The sequence below is a fragment of the Lepisosteus oculatus genome, chromosome 14 (genome assembly GCF_040954835.1).
Source record: "Lepisosteus oculatus isolate fLepOcu1 chromosome 14, fLepOcu1.hap2, whole genome shotgun sequence".
NCBI classification, from domain to species: Eukaryota; Metazoa; Chordata; class Actinopteri; order Semionotiformes; family Lepisosteidae; genus Lepisosteus; species Lepisosteus oculatus.
In genome coordinates this window covers 56,714,310-56,732,002 of record NC_090709.1, presented here as the reverse complement: position 1 = coordinate 56,732,002, position 17,693 = coordinate 56,714,310, and the positions used below count along the sequence as shown (strand labels likewise).

Below are 17,693 nucleotides of genomic sequence, written 5' to 3'. Positions count from 1 at the left end.
TCATGCGTGCAAAAAGCATGCCTCGCACGACAGATTTAAATGGGGAATGGAGCCTGCTTCTTGCTGTTTTTCCTGTGGTTGCAGTTACAAAGTTGATCGTGCTTTCACATTCTGTTAACAGTATTCACTGGCTGAGCTTTATCAGTTGGTTCGTAAAGGAATCTCTGCTTCGGTTCCAGAAAAGTCATCTGTAGTGTGTTTTTTTCCGTGCCCATGGCAGTCTTTTAAAGCTGGTAGTAATGGCGGCGAAGTTAATTTTTTATCCTCTTTAAAAGAATAAGGACGGGCTGGGGCGAGCTCCATTTACCACTCTTTCAGCTAACCGCCGAACTCGCGAACTGATTACACTGCAGAGCCACAGGCGCCTCGCTTTTCTCCATTCTCTGGGTTAGGGTGAAAAAAATTTTTTGCTGGTATTAGCTGGCCTGCTGGGAGTATCTCTTCTTCACTGATAAGCAAGATTTGTGTTTCATCTTTCGCAAGCTGTATAGATTTCTTTCAAAACAAGTTGTTCCAGAAAGGAAACGGACACTTGCATTCACCTGAATTAAAAGGCATGGGATTTGCCCATAAGGATAAATTCTGTACAGTAAGACAGGAAGAAAGGCACCGCTGGGAATCGGACCCAGGATCTCCTGTTTACTAGACAGGCGCTTTAGCCAACTAAGCCACGGCGCCGGCAAAGTGCTGTCCTTTGACAGCCACTTGGACACGTCTCTACTGCTCTGAGACATCTGCGTTCGGTGTGCACCAAGCCTGCTCGCCTTGCAAGTTGCCTCATTTACATGCGATAGTTCCACCACTAAGAGAAAGGATGAGAAATGGCTTTTATCTGTCACTTTTCATGTCAGAGGATCTCAATCTGCTTTCCCTGTACAAGAGGATGTCCAACTCATGTAGCTAAAGACGTAGACGACAGTGCTCCACTGAAATCTTGATCTCACAACCCTCGGCATGACTCCGCTGTGTTCCGCTTTAGACAAAGGGGGGAAAAGACTTCTTTCATCACACGTTTTGCACTGTTTACGGTGTTTGCAGTGCTCTTTCTTAAATGAAAACCAGGAATCGGCACCATATGAGGTGAGACTAGATAATATTGGAACAAGTAGCCTCGCCATTCCATGCGTGACGTGAGCAAAGTGTAATTCCTGTCTTTATAGTGTGCTTGTTAGAGACATAGCTGGCACCCAGAGCGCTTTAAATCCGGGAGTCAGCAGCCCAAGACAAGAGAGTTTCCTTCGTCTATGTTTTTTGCGTGAAGGGGGAAACCATGCGTGTGCTGCAAACGATCTTAGTATCGAAGTGCCGTCCCACATAACCGATCCGAACAATCTGCTTTACAGAGGAGCACTGCCGGAGCTTATCGTTGGCAAACTGAAGACCAGGCTGACCTCTTCTGTGACTCTTGAACACTGAGTCTCAAGGTTGTGAATTCAAGCTCCACGCTGGCGGGAAATTCCATAGGTAATGATCACATTTTCTTGCATGCTAATCAAAAGAAATATTAAGAAACTTTTCCCGATACCAGTTTTTTACAAAAGTAAAGGCACACGGCACATGTGTGCCACATCACGTCCGAGTTTAGTGACAACTACCTCAGAGATTGTAAGCTGGGTAGTCTCAGATCAGATCACTTTTTTTATCAAAGGTTCAAGCAAACCCAAATACTTTTGCAAGAGACATTTCAGAATCCCAGACAAATCCAGTACGATTGCTAGATCCTTTGAATTCGACTGAACTATAGCACAGATCTGCAGTCCACCATTAGAATACTGTGGGTGTGTTGTATAAGCCATACCGCCCAAAATAGTTCTAAAACAGGAGAAGCATCCTCGTTTAGGAATGTGGTATAAAGTGAAATGGTCTGGGAAGAGTCCTACATTTGAACAGTTCAAAATAGACGTAAAGGGGTATTTACGGACTCTTTCGAAATGTAAGAACAAGCTGTGCGGACCTTATCTTTATTTACTTTGTGTAATCATTTTTCATAAAGTGTCATTGTATTATAGCATGTGCCCCTGACGATTTTCTTGATACGTTATATGTGCTCTTGTTTGTATTGTATGTAGTTTTGTTGTTCAAATAAAACGTAAAAGACACAACTTTCCGGATGCGGCTGCTGTAAAAATAAAATGACATCAAGGGTGCTGTACGGAGAGGTCTGAAACCTGCTCAACAGAAGATCTTTATCAAGAGGTGTTAAAGAAGTCGAGATCTCGCCATGAGAGGGGAAGCATCTCAGAAAAAGCAGGTGCAGTCGGTTCCACGGTCATAACGCCACTAATTCGGGCGACAAGAGCAAAACCCACCCGGCTTCCTCCGGGCAAGTAATGAGACAAAGAGACAGTGCACAGCGGGTAGCGTGGCCGAGCGGTCTAAGGCGCTGGATTAAGGCTCCAGTCTCTTCGGGGGCGTGGGTTCAAATCCCACCGCTGCCAGGTGCTTCTGTCGAGACCCCCTTTCAGCTGGCTTCAGACGAAAGGGAGGGAACTGCTTTTTGGCAGTCTCTCAAGAAACTAAGCAAAGTGTTTAAAGATACTTTCTCAGCTTGACATCAAAGCACAAAACAAAAACCTTCTTGCGTCCTCTCAACCCAAAAGCGCTTTGTCACTTTTTGCGTTATGCAGGGAACGATGTCTGCCCAGATCACTTTTGTGTCAATGCAAATCGTAGTGTGCCCTCCGTTTTAATGTTGGCTGTGCTGGCGTGCTGCTTCTGTCTGTGAAACTTGAATGTTCTGCTTCTTCACTCCAAATCGTCGGCGGGGGTTGAGCTTGTTAAATCTTTGCGCATAGCGCTCCTTTGGAAGTACTTTGTCCAAGTTCAAAAGCAATCGTGGGATTTACTTCATGCGTGCAAAAAGCATGCCTCGCACGACAGATTTAAATGGGGAATGGAGCCTGCTTCTTGCTGTTTTTCCTGTGGTTGCAGTTACAAAGTTGATCGTGCTTTCACATTCTGTTAACAGTATTCACTGGCTGAGCTTTATCAGTTGGTTCGTAAAGGAATCTCTGCTTCGGTTCCAGAAAAGTCATCTGTAGTGTGTTTTTTTCCGTGCCCATGGCAGTCTTTTAAAGCTGGTAGTAATGGCGGCGAAGTTAATTTTTTATCCTCTTTAAAAGAATAAGGACGGGCTGGGGCGAGCTCCATTTACCACTCTTTCAGCTAACCGCCGAACTCGCGAACTGATTACACTGCAGAGCCACAGGCGCCTCGCTTTTCTCCATTCTCTGGGTTAGGGTGAAAAAAAATTTTTGCTGGTATTAGCTGGCCTGCTGGGAGTACCTCTTCTTCACTGATGAGCAAGATTTGTGTTTCATCTTTCGCAAGCTGTATAGATTTCTTTCAAAACAAGTTGTTCCAGAAAGGAAACGGACACTTGCATTCACCTGAATTAAAAGGCATGGGATTTGCCCATAAGGATAAATTCTGTACAGTAAGACAGGAAGAAAGGCACCGCTGGGAATCGGACCCAGGATCTCCTGTTTACTAGACAGGCGCTTTAGCCAACTAAGCCACGGCGCAAGCTAAGTGCTGTCCTTTGACAGCCACTTGGACACGTCTCTACTGCTCTGAGACATCTGCGTTCGGTGTGCACCGAGCCTGCTCGCCTTGCAAGTTGCCTCATTTACATGCGATAGTTCCACCACTAAGAGAAAGGATGAGAAATGGCTTTTATCTGTCACTTTTCATGTCAGAGGATCTCAATCTGCTTTCCCTGTACAAGAGGATGTCCAACTCATGTAGCTAAAGACGTAGACGACAGTGCTCCACTGAAATCTTGATCTCACAACCCTCGGCATGACTCCGCTGTGTTCCGCTTTAGACAAAGGGGGGAAAAGACTTCTTTCATCACACGTTTTGCACTGTTTACGGTGTTTGCAGTGCTCTTTCTTAAATGAAAACCAGGAATCGGCACCATATGAGGTGAGACTAGATAATATTGGAACAAGTAGCCTCGCCATTCCATGCGTGACGTGAGCAAAGTGTAATTCCTGTCTTTATAGTGTGCTTGTTAGAGACATAGCTGGCACCCAGAGCGCTTTAAATCCGGGAGTCAGCAGCCCAAGACAAGAGAGTTTCCTTCGTCTATGTTTTTTGCGTGAAGGGGGAAACCATGCGTGTGCTGCAAACGATCTTAGTATCGAAGTGCCGTCCCACATAACCGATCCGAACAATCTGCTTTACAGAGGAGCACTGCCGGAGCTTATCGTTGGCAAACTGAAGACCAGGCTGACCTCTTCTGTGACTCTTGAACACTGAGTCTCAAGGTTGTGAATTCAAGCTCCACGCTGGCGGGAAATTCCATAGGTAATGATCACATTTTCTTGCATGCTAATCAAAAGAAATATTAAGAAACTTTTCCCGATACCAGTTTTTTACAAAAGTAAAGGCACACGGCACATGTGTGCCACATCACGTCCGAGTTTAGTGACAACTACCTCAGAGATTGTAAGCTGGGTAGTCTCAGATCAGATCACTTTTTTTATCAAAGGTTCAAGCAAACCCAAATACTTTTGCAAGAGACATTTCAGAATCCCAGACAAATCCAGTACGATTGCTGGATCCTTTGAATTCGACTGAACTATAGCACAGATCTGCAGTCCACCATTAGAATACTGTGGGTGTGCTGTATAAGCCATACCGCCCAAAATAGTTCTAAAACAGGAGAAGCATCCTCGTTTAGGAATGTGGTATAAAGTGAAATGGTCTGGGAAGAGTCCTACATTTGAACAGTTCAAAATAGACGTAAAGGGGTATTTACGGACTCTTTCGAAATGTAAGAACAAGCTGTGCGGACCTTATCTTTATTTACTTTGTGTAATCATTTTTCATAAAGTGTCATTGTATTATAGCATGTGCCCCTGACGATTTTCTTGATACGTTATATGTGCTCTTGTTTGTATTGTATGTAGTTTTGTTGTTCAAATAAAACGTAAAAGACACAACTTTCCGGATGCGGCTGCTGTAAAAATAAAATGACATCAAGGGTGCTGTACGGAGAGGTCTGAAACCTGCTCAACAGAAGATCTTTATCAAGAGGTGTTAAAGAAGTCGAGATCTCGCCATGAGAGGGGAAGCATCTCAGAAAAAGCAGGTGCAGTCGGTTCCACGGTCATAACGCCACTAATTCGGGCGACAAGAGCAAAACCCACCCGGCTTCCTCCGGGCAAGTAATGAGACAAAGAGACAGTGCACAGCGGGTAGCGTGGCCGAGCGGTCTAAGGCGCTGGATTAAGGCTCCAGTCTCTTTGGGGGCGTGGGTTCAAATCCCACCGCTGCCAGGTGCTTCTGTCGAGACCCCCTTTCAGCTGGCTTCAGCCGAAAGGGAGGGAACTGCTTTTTGGCAGTCTCTCGAGAAACTAAGCAAAGTGTTTAAAGATACTTTCTCAGCTTGACATCAAAGCACAAAACAAAAACCTTCTTGCGTCCTCTCAACCCAAAAGCGCTTTGTCACTTTTTGCGTTATGCAGGGAACGATGTCTGCCCAGATCACTTTTGTGTCAATGCAAATCGTAGTGTGCCCTCCGTTTTAATGTTGGCTGTGCTGGCGTGCTGCTTCTGTCTGTGAAACTTGAATGTTCTGCTTCTTCACACCAAATCGTCGGCGGGGGTTGAGCTTGTTAAATCTTTGCGCATAGCGCTCCTTTGGAAGTACTTTGTCCAAGTTCAAAAGCAATCGTGGGATTTACTTCATGCGTGCAAAAAGCATGCCTCGCACGACAGATTTAAATGGGGAATGGAGCCTGCTTCTTGCTGTTTTTCCTGTGGTTGCAGTTACAAAGTTGATCGTGCTTTCACATTCTGTTAACAGTATTCACTGGCTGAGCTTTATCAGTTGGTTCGTAAAGGAATCTCTGCTTCGGTTCCAGAAAAGTCATCTGTAGTGTGTTTTTTTCCGTGCCCATGGCAGTCTTTTAAAGCTGGTAGTAATGGCGGCGAAGTTAATTTTTTATCCTCTTTAAAAGAATAAGGACGGGCTGGGGCGAGCTCCATTTACCACTCTTTCAGCTAACCGCCGAACTCGCGAACTGATTACACTGCAGAGCCACAGGCGCCTCGCTTTTCTCCATTCTCTGGGTTAGGGTGAAAAAAATTTTTTGCTGGTATTAGCTGGCCTGCTGGGAGTACCTCTTCTTCACTGATAAGCAAGATTTGTGTTTCATCTTTCGCAAGCTGTATAGATTTCTTTCAAAACAAGTTGTTCCAGAAAGGAAACGGACACTTGCATTCACCTGAATTAAAAGGCATGGGATTTGCCCATAAGGATAAATTCTGTACAGTAAGACAGGAAGAAAGGCACCGCTGGGAATCGGACCCAGGATCTCCTGTTTACTAGACAGGCGCTTTAGCCAACTAAGCCACGGCGCAAGCTAAGTGCTGTCCTTTGACAGCCACTTGGACACGTCTCTACTGCTCTGAGACATCTGCGTTCGGTGTGCACCGAGCCTGCTCGCCTTGCAAGTTGCCTCATTTACATGCGATAGTTCCACCACTAAGAGAAAGGATGAGAAATGGCTTTTATCTGTCACTTTTCATGTCAGAGGATCTCAATCTGCTTTCCCTGTACAAGAGGATGTCCAACTCATGTAGCTAAAGACGTAGACGACAGTGCTCCACTGAAATCTTGATCTCACAACCCTCGGCATGACTCCGCTGTGTTCCGCTTTAGACAAAGGGGGGAAAAGACTTCTTTCATCACACGTTTTGCACTGTTTACGGTGTTTGCAGTGCTCTTTCTTAAATGAAAACCAGGAATCGGCACCATATGAGGTGAGACTAGATAATATTGGAACAAGTAGCCTCGCCATTCCATGCGTGACGTGAGCAAAGTGTAATTCCTGTCTTTATAGTGTGCTTGTTAGAGACATAGCTGGCACCCAGAGCGCTTTAAATCCGGGAGTCAGCAGCCCAAGACAAGAGAGTTTCCTTCGTCTATGTTTTTTGCGTGAAGGGGGAAACCATGCGTGTGCTGCAAACGATCTTAGTATCGAAGTGCCGTCCCACATAACCGATCCGAACAATCTGCTTTACAGAGGAGCACTGCCGGAGCTTATCGTTGGCAAACTGAAGACCAGGCTGACCTCTTCTGTGACTCTTGAACACTGAGTCTCAAGGTTGTGAATTCAAGCTCCACGCTGGCGGGAAATTCCATAGGTAATGATCACATTTTCTTGCATGCTAATCAAAAGAAATATTAAGAAACTTTTCCCGATACCAGTTTTTTACAAAAGTAAAGGCACACGGCACATGTGTGCCACATCACGTCCGAGTTTAGTGACAACTACCTCAGAGATTGTAAGCTGGGTAGTCTCAGATCAGATCACTTTTTTATCAAAGGTTCAAGCAAACCCAAATACTTTTGCAAGAGACATTTCAGAATCCCAGACAAATCCAGTACGATTGCTGGATCCTTTGAATTCGACTGAACTATAGCACAGATCTGCAGTCCACCATTAGAATACTGTGGGTGTGCTGTATAAGCCATACCGCCCAAAATAGTTCTAAAACAGGAGAAGCATCCTCGTTTAGGAATGTGGTATAAAGTGAAATGGTCTGGGAAGAGTCCTACATTTGAACAGTTCAAAATAGACGTAAAGGGGTATTTACGGACTCTTTCGAAATGTAAGAACAAGCTGTGCGGACCTTATCTTTATTTACTTTGTGTAATCATTTTTCATAAAGTGTCATTGTATTATAGCATGTGCCCCTGACGATTTTCTTGATACGTTATATGTGCTCTTGCTTGTATTGTATGTAGTTTTGTTGTTCAAATAAAACGTAAAAGACACAACTTTCCGGATGCGGCTGCTGTAAAAATAAAATGACATCAAGGGTGCTGTACGCAGAGGTCTGAAACCTGCTCAACAGAAGATCTTTATCAAGAGGTGTTAAAGAAGTCGAGATCTCGCCATGAGAGGGGAAGCATCTCAGAAAAAGCAGGTGCAGTCGGTTCCACGGTCATAACGCCACTAAGTCGGGCGACAAGAGCAAAACCCACCCGGCTTCCTCCGGGCAAGTAATGAGACAAAGAGACAGTGCACAGCGGGTAGCGTGGCCGAGCGGTCTAAGGCGCTGGATTAAGGCTCCAGTCTCTTCGGGGGCGTGGGTTCAAATCCCACCGCTGCCAGGTGCTTCTGTCGAGACCCCCTTTCAGCTGGCTTCAGACGAAAGGGAGGGAACTGCTTTTTGGCAGTCTCTCGAGAAACTAAGCAAAGTGTTTAAAGATACTTTCTCAGCTTGACATCAAGGCACAAAACAAAAACCTTCTTGCGTCCTCTCAACCCAAAAGCGCTTTGTCACTTTTTGCGTTATGCAGGGAACGATGTCTGCCCAGATCACTTTTGTGTCAATGCAAATCGTAGTGTGCCCTCCGTTTTAATGTTGGCTGTGCTGGCGTGCTGCTTCTGTCTGTGAAACTTGAATGTTCTGCTTCTTCACACCAAATCGTCGGCGGGGGTTGAGCTTGTTAAATCTTTGCGCATAGCGCTCCTTTGGAAGTACTTTGTCCAAGTTCAAAAGCAATCGTGGGATTTACTTCATGCGTGCAAAAAGCATGCCTCGCACGACAGATTTAAATGGGGAATGGAGCCTGCTTCTTGCTGTTTTTCCTGTGGTTGCAGTTACAAAGTTGATCGTGCTTTCACATTCTGTTAACAGTATTCACTGGCTGAGCTTTATCAGTTGGTTCGTAAAGGAATCTCTGCTTCGGTTCCAGAAAAGTCATCTGTAGTGTGTTTTTTTCCGTGCCCATGGCAGTCTTTTAAAGCTGGCAGTAATGGCGGCGAAGTTAATTTTTTATCCTCTTTAAAAGAATAAGGACGGGCTGGGGCGAGCTCCATTTACCACTCTTTCAGCTAACCGCCGAACTCGCGAACTGATTACACTGCAGAGCCACAGGCGCCTCGCTTTTCTCCATTCTCTGGGTTAGGGTGAAAAAAATTTTTTGCTGGTATTAGCTGGCCTGCTGGGAGTACCTCTTCTTCACTGATAAGCAAGATTTGTGTTTCATCTTTCGCAAGCTGTATAGATTTCTTTCAAAACAAGTTGTTCCAGAAAGGAAACGGACACTTGCATTCACCTGAATTAAAAGGCATGGGATTTGCCCATAAGGATAAATTCTGTACAGTAAGACAGGAAGAAAGGCACCGCTGGGAATCGGACCCAGGATCTCCTGTTTACTAGACAGGCGCTTTAGCCAACTAAGCCACGGCGCCGGCAAAGTGCTGTCCTTTGACAGCCACTTGGACACGTCTCTACTGCTCTGAGACATCTGCGTTCGGTGTGCACCGAGCCTGCTCGCCTTGCAAGTTGCCTCATTTACATGCGATAGTTCCACCACTAAGAGAAAGGATGAGAAATGGCTTTTATCTGTCACTTTTCATGTCAGAGGATCTCAATCTGCTTTCCCTGTACAAGAGGATGTCCAACTCATGTAGCTAAAGACGTAGACGACAGTGCTCCACTGAAATCTTGATCTCACAACCCTCGGCATGACTCCGCTGTGTTCCGCTTTAGACAAAGGGGGGAAAAGACTTCTTTCATCACACGTTTTGCACTGTTTACGGTGTTTGCAGTGCTCTTTCTTAAATGAAAACCAGGAATCGGCACCATATGAGGTGAGACTAGATAATATTGGAACAAGTAGCCTCGCCATTCCATGCGTGACGTGAGCAAAGTGTAATTCCTGTCTTTATAGTGTGCTTGTTAGAGACATAGCTGGCACCCAGAGCGCTTTAAATCCGGGAGTCAGCAGCCCAAGACAAGAGAGTTTCCTTCGTCTATGTTTTTTGCGTGAAGGGGGAAACCATGCGTGTGCTGCAAACGATCTTAGTATCGAAGTGCCGTCCCACATAACCGATCCGAACAATCTGCTTTACAGAGGAGCACTGCCGGAGCTTATCGTTGGCAAACTGAAGACCAGGCTGACCTCTTCTGTGACTCTTGAACACTGAGTCTCAAGGTTGTGAATTCAAGCTCCACGCTGGCGGGAAATTCCATAGGTAATGATCACATTTTCTTGCATGCTAATCAAAAGAAATATTAAGAAACTTTTCCCGATACCAGTTTTTTACAAAAGTAAAGGCACACGGCACATGTGTGCCACATCACGTCCGAGTTTAGTGACAACTACCTAAGAGATTGTAAGCTGGGTAGTCTCAGATCAGATCACTTTTTTATCAAAGGTTCAAGCAAACCCAAATACTTTTGCAAGAGACATTTCAGAATCCCAGACAAATCCAGTACGATTGCTGGATCCTTTGAATTCGACTGAACTATAGCACAGATCTGCAGTCCACCATTAGAATACTGTGGGTGTGCTGTATAAGCCATACCGCCCAAAATAGTTCTAAAACAGGAGAAGCATCCTCGTTTAGGAATGTGGTATAAAGTGAAATGGTCTGGGAAGAGTCCTACATTTGAACAGTTCAAAATAGACGTAAAGGGGTATTTACGGACTCTTTCGAAATGTAAGAACAAGCTGTGCGGACCTTATCTTTATTTACTTTGTGTAATCATTTTTCATAAAGTGTCATTGTATTATAGCATGTGCCCCTGACGATTTTCTTGATACGTTATATGTGCTCTTGCTTGTATTGTATGTAGTTTTGTTGTTCAAATAAAACGTAAAAGACACAACTTTCCGGATGCGGCTGCTGTAAAAATAAAATGACATCAAGGGTGCTGTACGCAGAGGTCTGAAACCTGCTCAACAGAAGATCTTTATCAAGAGGTGTTAAAGAAGTCGAGATCTCGCCATGAGAGGGGAAGCATCTCAGAAAAAGCAGGTGCAGTCGGTTCCACGGTCATAACGCCACTAAGTCGGGCGACAAGAGCAAAACCCACCCGGCTTCCTCCGGGCAAGTAATGAGACAAAGAGACAGTGCACAGCGGGTAGCGTGGCCGAGCGGTCTAAGGCGCTGGATTAAGGCTCCAGTCTCTTCGGGGGCGTGGGTTCAAATCCCACCGCTGCCAGGTGCTTCTGTCGAGACCCCCTTTCAGCTGGCTTCAGACGAAAGGGAGGGAACTGCTTTTTGGCAGTCTCTCGAGAAACTAAGCAAAGTGTTTAAAGATACTTTCTCAGCTTGACATCAAGGCACAAAACAAAAACCTTCTTGCGTCCTCTCAACCCAAAAGCGCTTTGTCACTTTTTGCGTTATGCAGGGAACGATGTCTGCCCAGATCACTTTTGTGTCAATGCAAATCGTAGTGTGCCCTCCGTTTTAATGTTGGCTGTGCTGGCGTGCTGCTTCTGTCTGTGAAACTTGAATGTTCTGCTTCTTCACACCAAATCGTCGGCGGGGGTTGAGCTTGTTAAATCTTTGCGCATAGCGCTCCTTTGGAAGTACTTTGTCCAAGTTCAAAAGCAATCGTGGGATTTACTTCATGCGTGCAAAAAGCATGCCTCGCACGACAGATTTAAATGGGGAATGGAGCCTGCTTCTTGCTGTTTTTCCTGTGGTTGCAGTTACAAAGTTGATCGTGCTTTCACATTCTGTTAACAGTATTCACTGGCTGAGCTTTATCAGTTGGTTCGTAAAGGAATCTCTGCTTCGGTACCAGAAAAGTCATCTGTAGTGTGTTTTTTTCCGTGCCCATGGCAGTCTTTTAAAGCTGGTAGTAATGGCGGCGAAGTTAATTTTTTATCCTCTTTAAAAGAATAAGGACGGGCTGGGGCGAGCTCCATTTACCACTCTTTCAGCTAACCGCCGAACTCGCGAACTGATTACACTGCAGAGCCACAGGCGCCTCGCTTTTCTCCATTCTCTGGGTTAGGGTGAAAAAATTTTTTTGCTGGTATTAGCTGGCCTGCTGGGAGTACCTCTTCTTCACTGATAAGCAAGAATTGTGTTTCATCTTTCGCAAGCTGTATAGATTTCTTTCAAAACAAGTTGTTCCAGAAAGGAAACGGACACTTGCATTCACCTGAATTAAAAGGCATGGGATTTGCCCATAAGGATAAATTCTGTACAGTAAGACAGGAAGAAAGGCACCGCTGGGAATCGGACCCAGGATCTCCTGTTTACTAGACAGGCGCTTTAGCCAACTAAGCCACGGCGCCGGCAAAGTGCTGTCCTTTGACAGCCACTTGGACACGTCTCTACTGCTCTGAGACATCTGCGTTCGGTGTGCACCGAGCCTGCTCGCCTTGCAAGTTGCCTCATTTACATGCGATAGTTCCACCACTAAGAGAAAGGATGAGAAATGGCTTTTATCTGTCACTTTTCATGTCAGAGGATCTCAATCTGCTTTCCCTGTACAAGAGGATGTCCAACTCATGTAGCTAAAGACGTAGACGACAGTGCTCCACTGAAATCTTGATCTCACAACCCTCGGCATGACTCCGCTGTGTTCCGCTTTAGACAAAGGGGGGAAAAGACTTCTTTCATCACACGTTTTGCACTGTTTACGGTGTTTGCAGTGCTCTTTCTTAAATGAAAACCAGGAATCGGCACCATATGAGGTGAGACTAGATAATATTGGAACAAGTAGCCTCGCCATTCCATGCGTGACGTGAGCAAAGTGTAATTCCTGTCTTTATAGTGTGCCTGTTAGAGACTTAGCTGGCACCCAGAGCGCTTTAAATCCGGGAGTCAGCAGCCCAAGACAAGAGAGTTTCCTTCGTCTATGTTTTTTGCGTGAAGGGGAAAACCATGCGTGTGCTGCAAACGATCTTAGTATCGAAGTGCCGTCCCACATAACCGATCCGAACAATCTGCTTTACAGAGGAGCACTTCCGGAGCTTATCGTTGGCAAACTGAAGACCAGGCTGACCTCTTCTGTGACTCTTGAACACTGAGTCTCATGGTTGTGAATTCAAACTCCACGCTGGTGGGAAATTCCATAGGTAATGATCACATTTTCTTGCATGCTTCTGTAGGGTTTGGGCATTTACTTGGACAATTATTAACTGTAGCAGTAAATCACAAAATTGATTCTTTTGATGGCTTCAGAATCCAACCATGCAATATAACTCAAACAACGCACACACACAGGTACTAATACACGAGGATACATTTATTAATACATAGAATATGCATATAAACAGATCTTATCGAGAGGGTTATCAGAATACAAAAGATATATATTCAGTCAGTTACAAAGAGTTACATATATCAAGAGGACATACATTCAGTATATCATTCATTTAGACCGTTTCGTAATTGAACTTGGTTATAACTTCTACATTAGATACTCAAAACAAGTACATAACTCTTGTTGGGATAACAATTGAATTCTCGAGCAGTAATGCAGTGAAGTTGAATACTCATCCAATCTCTGGGGATTCAGATCTCCTGCGGGCACAAAGAAACAGTTGCAGGCTGTTGCTGTCCAGTCTGCGCTCTCTGGCTCGGTGCCAGGCTGTGCTGTGCGGCTTGTGACGGTGCGCTGCTGATGCTCTCTGAATACTGGCTAGTTGGTTTTGGCTGAAACTAGCGAAGTTTGTGCACAGGAGAAAAGATGACTGTGAGTCCCAGCAGGTCAGGAAGAAGACCAGTTCGTTCCTGATGAAGCGCTAGTTCTGAATAGTAATTCAGCTGTCCACAGTTCTGACCTTTTCACCAGGCCTGCTGCTGGTGCTAACCTCGGGTGGATCCTCTGGTTACTCTCTGGCAACCTCCGCTCTCGACTCTTAGAACAAAGGAAAGTTCTGGCACTCGGACACACTGGCCGTTCCGTGGTTGTCCGGGCTGAGTCTCAGGATGGTCAGGAGGTGCGCTGCGAGAATGTCCTGCCCTTGGGAGCCTTCTGCTCCTGGGCCGTCCTGCCCTGGAATTCTCCTTTGAATTCCCTTTAGAAAAGTCCACAGAATTCTACACTTAAGGCTCTCTGTGTTGCCTTTTTTTACCTGGAAGAACTTCAGCTCGTTGATTGGCTGAAAGTTCCATGGGCATCAGAGTCCCACGTGGGTTACTCGGCCCTACCAGTCCCTGATTGGTTGATCAAGGTGAGATATGAGTCACTTACTCCTGACACTTAGGAATGCAATCCAGATGTCCATCTGGCACTCCCTAGACAGATAGGCGCCAATGGATGCCTATTGATCATGATAGCCAGGCTTAGCTAAATGCATCCCCATTTGGGAGCTGTCCCTTATCAAAAGAAAACATCTTTAAATCAGCCTGCCTGAATAGCTTCTCTGTGGCTGCACCACAGAGATGAAGAGAGAGATGGGGCCTCATTTGGGAAAGCACAGCAACACTTAATTCTGTCTTATTAACAAGCATTGCCGCTACAATTAGTAGAAAGAAAGATACAATGTTTTGAAAATGTAATATGTTTTAAAGGATTAAAGGGAAAATAAATACTTTATATACGCAAACTAATTCAACTGAGCTCCTCTAAACAATATCTTCTGAAGAATTGCCAAAGCACAGTGTATCAATTTGGGTGACACTGGGGGAAAAGGATCACAACATTCTACACATTCTCACAATATTACACGCACGGAAACCAATATTTACCACTAGGATAGAATGCAGCATAGAACAGTTGGATAGAAGGTTAGTGTAACTCTATAGTGCATCACAGAGGTCAGTCTCTTCCCCCTCATTATGTAGGCTGACTTCACTGTCCTCCAGCGATAGTCAGCTGTAATCACTGATGCAGACATGATGTTAATACTCTGACAGCATCTTGGCTGATTTGGTTAAAGTGTTTTCCTATTAAACAGGAGATTCTGCGCTCAAATCCCAGCAGTGTCTTTCTTCCTGTCTTGTCTTACAAAATGTATCACTATGGATGATTACATGCAGCTTGATTTTGTTTAATGCAAGTTTTCATTCCCTTTCTGATGGCTCTCTAAAGTAATTTTTAAAAGTACTAATCGGGATGGATTACTGTACATATCCTCAGTAAAGGGGAATATATAAGTAGTGACTATCCAAATTGCATTTTTGTGTGAAACACATTTCAGAAAATCGAAAACCAATTTTCAAAACTCACAATAACAAGACAAAGGCAAAACATAAGTTCACTTTCACTTTATGCATATTTACCACAACCTTGCCTTCTGATCATAAAAAGTCTTAATTTTAATATAGCAGTTTTAAATGGGACATTCAGAACATGGCATATGAGAATATATGGTTAACCGAGGATGAGCAAAGGATGATCGCACTTTCTGCTTATTGCTATGAACCTACCCCTGGTTATAAAAATGTCTCAAAATTCTGACACTGAGGTGTGAGACACAATGTAACAGGCTCTCATAATCCCGAAATACAAGAAATTTTACTGTAGCGTTTTATAAATTTGACCCTGTGAACATTGCATGTCCCTCCTTCCTCATTACCAAAACATCTCAATGTCCCGACACTATGTACATTTGTAATTACAACACTTCACTGTTTCATTTATGAGTTGTGACATTGTGAACATGGCATGTTAAAGTATATAGAAAATCTAGATCAGAACAGGCTAAATGCAATTCCTAGTGATTTATCATTTTCTTACTTTCTAAATGAAAAAAATATTTTTTCAGTGATTATGACACTTCAGTATGACATAAAATATGCTTCAATGACAGAATAAATAATAATAATAATAAATAATCATGGAAAAAATACCCAAAGTGGACATTCATAGTTGTGATTATAGAATGTTAGATATCGGGTGGGTAGCTGCGTCAGCATGCGTAGGCTGCAAAGGAACAAGTAAAGGACTATTCCAGCTGAAAAGAGAAGAAAAGAATCACAATGTTTCGGCTATGGAGCCTTCTTGATGTGTGAGAAAGACAGGGCAGTAAGCAAAGATAATTTTCTTTTTATCTTTGCTGAGTGCAGTTTATCACTGATGACAACATCAAAGACATTAAGGAGTTTTTACGGCTTACAGCTCCATATCAACTTCCTTTCATAACTAACCTCATCAGATCCCTCAACTCCCAACTCTTCCAGTTTCTCACTTCAGAGAAGGATAAAAAACTCAAAATCCTCTACAGAGAAAAACCATCAACACCCTTATCACCTCCACCAATCCTAATCTTGGTGTTACTACACCCTCTGACCTTTCCCTTTCACCCCTTTGCATCCTCAGCTAACATATTTTAATAGTACAACAAAATTACAATAGATTGTACAGTATTTATGTTTAAAATTAAGGTAAATATGTCAAAATATCGAAGTCCAAATGCACGGTGCTAATGTAACAATGCTTGCATGTTCTTAAACAAATCTGCATTGTATTTTTAAAATATTTCAGCAGAGGATGCAACGGGGGTATAAATGACGACTCGACTTTTTCTTGGGTGAATATGGTTTTCTGGGGAGTTGCGACGTTGGGCATACAGTAATTGGACATTTCCCGGTGATTCTGACACCTGTTAAGCACTCGCATTTCCTGCAAATATTAAAATGGTTAAGGTTTCGCTGAGAAATCCAATCGACCTTTGCGAAGACAATGTTTACATCGCAAAAGAAATCCATCCCTGGGTGGACTCGAACCACCAACCTTTCAGTGAACAACCAAATGCGCCACACAGACGGAATGGTGGGTCCATGTCTCCCATCACAACTTTCAGGTTAAATTTTTTTTTTGCCAGCTGGCAATATTTCTTCTGCACTGATAATCAAGAATTGAATTTCATTTCTCGCAAGCTGTGTGAATTTCATGAAATACAAGTTTTCCAGAAAGAAAATGAATACATGCATTCAACGAAATCAAGCCATTTGTGATAGTCCGAAATGGTACGTTATGTACCACAAGATAGGAAAAAAAACATGACTGGGATTTTAACCTACTTGACCTACGGTACCAGACCGGAGTAAAGTTAGCTTGAAGTTCGAAAACCTCTTAGAATCGCGAGAATACTTTCTTTGTGTATAAAATACATTGTGAATGCTTTCTCAGCCTTTACTTTTTCGTTTATATGACATTTTTTTGACCAAGCACGAATATTCTTTTGTCCATATCTTCGCAACGGAAGCACAGAACGCCTTCAAACCAAATGCATTTTAAAGACCACGACATGTGGATATTTCCACAGCCTCTACATCTAAGTATCAGTGAGCTAATTATCTTTTTTTAAACCTCCGGTTTTTCATCGATGCGTAATTACGCACTAACTGGAACCCGGGGGACCGCTGTATACACAAGTTCACAACGCGAGAAATACTGTTCAATACGGCTTCATGCGAAAAAAACCTGTATATGACCATAGGCAACAGAATAGTGCAGTCTCCAATTACTCAGACTGTAAGCACGGGAATAAAGCTTTGTCTGAATTCTGAAACCCTTCCTTTACGTCCTGTTTTCATTCAAGGTAAGAGTCAACTATATTCACAATACTACTGACAGCAGGAAGATTAAAATATTCTTTACTCAGCAGCTTATTAAAAACAGCTCCCATGATGTTCAAACCGATTTTTTACACAGAACACTAACACAGCTTTGCGTTCTGAATCTCTTTTTCTCGTGCGTTTATTTAATGTGGCACAATGCACTGGGATAGGGGTATTCTGTTCACAAACCAATAGCATTTAAACCACAGCTCCCACAATGCTGCAAGTAAGTGTTTTGCACACTAAGCAGAGAGCGATGTCTTCCTCGTTAGTATAGTGGCGAGTATCCCCACCTGTCACACGGGAGACGGGGGTACATCAGGACGTGCATTGAAGTGAAAGTAGGATGTGCTATGACATGCACTGTGCAGATCCCGCCACACTAAGAGGTGAGTGGGTCTGTTCGAT

The 17,693-nt window shown here is 43.9% G+C and overlaps 7 non-coding genes across 7 annotated transcripts; 4 read left to right on the top strand and 3 right to left on the bottom strand.

The window, feature by feature from the left end:
• Window positions 1-604: 604 nt before the first annotated feature.
• trnat-agu (transfer RNA threonine (anticodon AGU)) lies at window positions 605-678 on the bottom strand. The gene has a single exon. It is a non-coding gene; the product is annotated as a tRNA-Thr (tRNA).
• Window positions 679-2,356: 1,678 nt separating this feature from the next.
• trnal-aag (transfer RNA leucine (anticodon AAG)) lies at window positions 2,357-2,438 on the top strand. The gene has a single exon. It is a non-coding gene; the product is annotated as a tRNA-Leu (tRNA).
• A 2,765-nt stretch (window positions 2,439-5,203) lies between these two features.
• trnal-aag (transfer RNA leucine (anticodon AAG)) lies at window positions 5,204-5,285 on the top strand. The gene has a single exon. It is a non-coding gene; the product is annotated as a tRNA-Leu (tRNA).
• A 2,764-nt stretch (window positions 5,286-8,049) lies between these two features.
• trnal-aag (transfer RNA leucine (anticodon AAG)) lies at window positions 8,050-8,131 on the top strand. The gene has a single exon. It is a non-coding gene; the product is annotated as a tRNA-Leu (tRNA).
• Window positions 8,132-9,144: 1,013 nt separating this feature from the next.
• trnat-agu (transfer RNA threonine (anticodon AGU)) lies at window positions 9,145-9,218 on the bottom strand. Its single transcript has one exon. It is a non-coding gene; the product is annotated as a tRNA-Thr (tRNA).
• Window positions 9,219-10,895: 1,677 nt separating this feature from the next.
• trnal-aag (transfer RNA leucine (anticodon AAG)) lies at window positions 10,896-10,977 on the top strand. The gene has a single exon. It is a non-coding gene; the product is annotated as a tRNA-Leu (tRNA).
• A 1,013-nt stretch (window positions 10,978-11,990) lies between these two features.
• trnat-agu (transfer RNA threonine (anticodon AGU)) lies at window positions 11,991-12,064 on the bottom strand. The gene has a single exon. It is a non-coding gene; the product is annotated as a tRNA-Thr (tRNA).
• Between the last annotated feature and the right edge of the window lie 5,629 nt (window positions 12,065-17,693).